This window comes from Nicotiana attenuata, unplaced genomic scaffold (genome assembly GCF_001879085.1).
Source record: "Nicotiana attenuata strain UT unplaced genomic scaffold, NIATTr2, whole genome shotgun sequence".
Classification (NCBI taxonomy): domain Eukaryota; kingdom Viridiplantae; phylum Streptophyta; class Magnoliopsida; order Solanales; family Solanaceae; genus Nicotiana; species Nicotiana attenuata.
Genome location: NW_017670616.1, coordinates 484,974 through 489,352, shown reverse-complemented (window position 1 = coordinate 489,352; position 4,379 = coordinate 484,974).

The window sequence follows — 4,379 nt, the reverse complement described above, 5'->3', positions numbered from 1 at the left end:
TCACTATTGATTATGTAAGATCAAAGGATAATGTGGCGGATCCACTTACAAAAGGCTTAACTAGAGAGGGAGTTGAGAAATCATCTAAGGGAATGGGACTATGGCCGAGGACAAGTCAACATGGCGGTAACTCTACCTAGAATTTTGGATGTTCCGAGATCTAGGTTCAAGGAGCTCAAACAAAGTTGTGATTGACCGGTTCAACATTGTCAAAGTAAAATCTTTGGTCCCTTCTCGTGATGAAGACAATGTTCAGTAACAAGGATAGAACTTTACACGTTCTTTAATGATTACCTAAGTTTGATGAGGTATTTATCAAATAGTGTCAATCTAAAGGATTACACGTTTAGGAATCACCTATGTAAGTGTGAAGTGGAAGCCGCTTCAATGAGAATTCTGTAAGGCCAATTCTCTGCGCACTTATGAAACCAGGCGGTGTTCATGGCTAAAACGAACACAACAATGAGAACCAAAAGACGGTTAAGGGTTGGTTGTGTGACATATGGTTGTCTAGGTATACACTAAAGTTCGACGGTTCAAAGATATCAAATCTACCGATTGACCGAGTATATCCGACATATGTTCACTACAGAAAGTTCAAAGGGAAACCTACTTATCCAGATGCAATTAATCCTTACTTGCAAAATCACATAGCTTTCATCTATGATCTTTCTTGATACAGCCATTCCCATTCATGTGGGGGATTGTTGGACTTTAAGCCATTGGGCTTTAAAGTAGAAGAAGTGTGAATTGAAAATGGAGGGAAATTGAAAATTTGAAGAAGTGAACTTTTGTCTTGCACTTTGTCCCTCATTGGTGAGGGACAACCACATTTGTGTGCTTATATATAGAATCACTTCTTAAAGCTCTTAAAAGGAGTTGAAGAGAATGAACCCTCGCGCCGTCGTCGTCGCTCGCTCGGCTCAGCTTCGGCTTCGGCTTCGGCTTCGGCTTCGGCTTCGGATTTGGATTTGGATTTGTCAAATGATCGATAAGATTATTTTTTGACAAAATTTATTTAATTATTTAATAATTAATTAAATGCCAAATCACTGCTGAAAATATGCCAGAACCCTGCTGAAGGTTCAGAGGGCCTCTCTGACCGCGGTTCTGCCGCGACCGCGGTAGAACCGCGGCAGGCAGCGTATTCTTCTGAAAAGTCACCTTTTCCAGACACCTCTTCTGATAATTGCCTATATATTCTGAGGCAAGGCTCCATTTTCTACACACGAAAAACACTCCAGAACTTCTTTCTTTCTGAATATACTCCATCCTAATTCGCAGTCTCTCTCTCTCAAATTCGTAAGTGTGATTTTGCTCCGTTCTTTAAGTTCGTTGGTATCCTGCAGTTTGTGTTGCCACTGTTGCAGGAAGGTTTATTCCGTTTTACCTTGGCAACGTGTGAGGGGGTTAAAATTCCTTAAGGACACACAAGCAAATTGTGGACTCGGAATATTTCTTAAACTCTTCTGTTTTTCCAGTTTCTTTTATTTTTTTAACAGTTTTTTTTTTTTTTCTGATTTTGTGTTCTAACACAGTAGCGCTCACATCTTTACAATCTATATTACTTTATTTAACCTCATCTTAGTTTAATATATTATAAAAAAATAGCTCTCCAGCATTAGAAGTAACTAGACAGCAAACGAGAAGAGAAGAAAAAGAAAAAGAATCCAACCCCAACTCCGGGAAGAGGGTGGTACCTAAAAGAACAAAGAGAAGACTGGGAGAGAAAAACTAGACATCATACGAGAAGAAGCCATACATAATATATATATATATATATATATATATATATATATATATATATATATATATATATATATATATATAAAGAGAGAGAGTGATACGTTACGTTTTCGGGTTTGCCGTAATGGAAGCAACAGCTGTGGTAGCTTCGGAGAAGAAAGCATCGATGTTGTCAACTCCATCAATGTTCCTTTTTTGTTTTTTACTTTATGCAGCTAAATGGAAGATTTTGGAGAAATTATTTGTCAAGATGTAAGATTTTTTTTGAAATTTCAACCATGTTAATTAGACTTGATATATCTATGAATTTTTTTTTTGTTCATCTTTTAGGCTGCAATACGTTGGTGTGGCCAAAGCATCATGTTGTTGATCAAGGCCTTATACGTACAGTTTTTTTGCTTGAAATATCTTTGTTCATCAAATTTAATATATGATATAAACTTCAATCTTTTAGCTTCATATTATAATAATAGTATAATATGATAAATGACATGTCTTATATATTTTTTTTTCCCACAATCAGCGTCGTGTGCTGCCTTTGTAGTTTCTACGGTTATTAGTGCTCGATTAGCATTGCAAATCTCTCCGGTAGGGTTGCAGAAAATTCCAAATGTTGTATATGATTTTTCAAAAAAGCAAATAGTGGACGGCCTTCCTATTACGGACTATGGGACCACATTTCACATTTGATGAGGTTTATGACTATGTATCAAGATTCGCCTCTATAGTTTCCATATCCTATAACAAGCACGGCATGGAATAGTAGTAGCGACTTATCCAACTCATGTATAAGCAACTCATGTTTATACACGTCTTGGGAAAAAAAGGTGAATCAGAGTAGGTAATTTATTGAACTCAAAGAGAATATGTGGACCAATATAAGTACTACTAAGTAAGAAAATGAGAAAACTTACATTTTGATTACTCCTACACTCACCACCACATTGATCCACATAGGTATAGTCTCAAGATGCAATCCATGAGACTATACCTATCTGGATCAATGTGGTGATGTGTAGGAGTAATCAAAATGTAAGTTTTTCTTTTTTTCTTACTTAGTAGTACTTATATTGGTCCACATATTCTCTTTGAGTTCAATAAATTACATACTCTGATTCACCTTTTTTTTTCCTTTTCAGAACGTATATAAACATGAGTTGCTTATACATGAGTTGGATAGGCCGCCACTACTATTTCATGTCGTACTTGTTATAGGATATGGAAACTATAGAGGTGAACCTTGATACATAGTCATAAACCTCATTAAATGTGGTCCCATAGTCCGTAATAGGAAGGCAGACCACTATTTGCTTTTTTGAAAAATCTTATGCAATATTTGGAATTTGTTGCAACCCTACCTAAGGTATTTGCAATGCTAATCGAGCACTAATAACCGTAGAAACTATAAAGGCAGCACATGATGCTGATTGTGGAAAAAAATATAGAAGCCATGTCATTTATCATATTATACTATTATTATTTTTTTTTTGAAAAATACTATTATTATTCATATCATATATCAAGTTTGATGAACAAAGATATATCAAGCAAAAGACTTTAGGTATAAGACCTTGATCAACAACAAGGGTCATGATTCTCGGGCCACACCAACGTATTGCACCCTAAAAGATGAACCGCAAAAAAAATCATAGATATATCAAGCCTTATTAACATAGTTGAAATTTCGGAAAAAAAAAAAATTTACACCTTGACAAATAGTTTCTCCAAAATCTTCCATTTGCAATGCAAAAAGTAAAAAACCAAAAAGGAACATGTGAACAGTAGCGCTAACACTGGATCTTTTACGCAAACGGAGAGGAAAACATCTATTGATATCCATGAGAGCCAAACATACACATTATCACAAAGGATAGAGTTTCAAACTCATGTCTATTATAACATTTAAGCATGGAATTAGGCTATTGTATGCTAACAAGACCTCCAAAAGGAAATGTGATTTACGTACGTAGCAACATTGTAAAGGTAACCAACTCTTCTGCCAAGTTTTGGCAACACTAATATTGTTGGCAAAGAATTTGATTTATGGAAACAAAAATTTTTGGTGTGGAATGTCTCCATAAGTCACATTTACATAACTTTTTAACAACAAAATATAATATATGACAACTCTTATAGTTGTCATGACTTAACTTTTGCTTCAGAGTTTGCCGCAACCACATGCAACAACTTTTTTTTGTTGCCAAAAGTATTTTTGACAACATCTAACATATGGCAACAAAAAAAAAAATGTTGGCAAATGCCTTCTTTCTTGTAGTGATATCTGTTAACTAAAATTTGTTTCATGCAAGGCCCGGGCCAGCGATCCCATATGGGTAGTGGGCCTAAATAGGCCTACCCGTTTAAGCCCGGAACCAGGGGGCTTGAGGCCCATGTGGGCCTGTTCAAAGAAAGTCCCCGTTAGGACCGGGACCGTTTGGGCCCGGGACCGGCTCCTAAGTGGGCCGGTTCAACCAGTCCCAAACGGTCCTAAACGGGCCCAACGGCTAAATTTAAAAAAAAAATCGGTTTTAAAAATCCGACCGTTGACTATTTAAAAAATAGCCGTTATGGCTGCCAAAATAGTCGTTATGGCTGCCAAAATAGCCGTTGGCTATTTATAAAATAGCCATTTA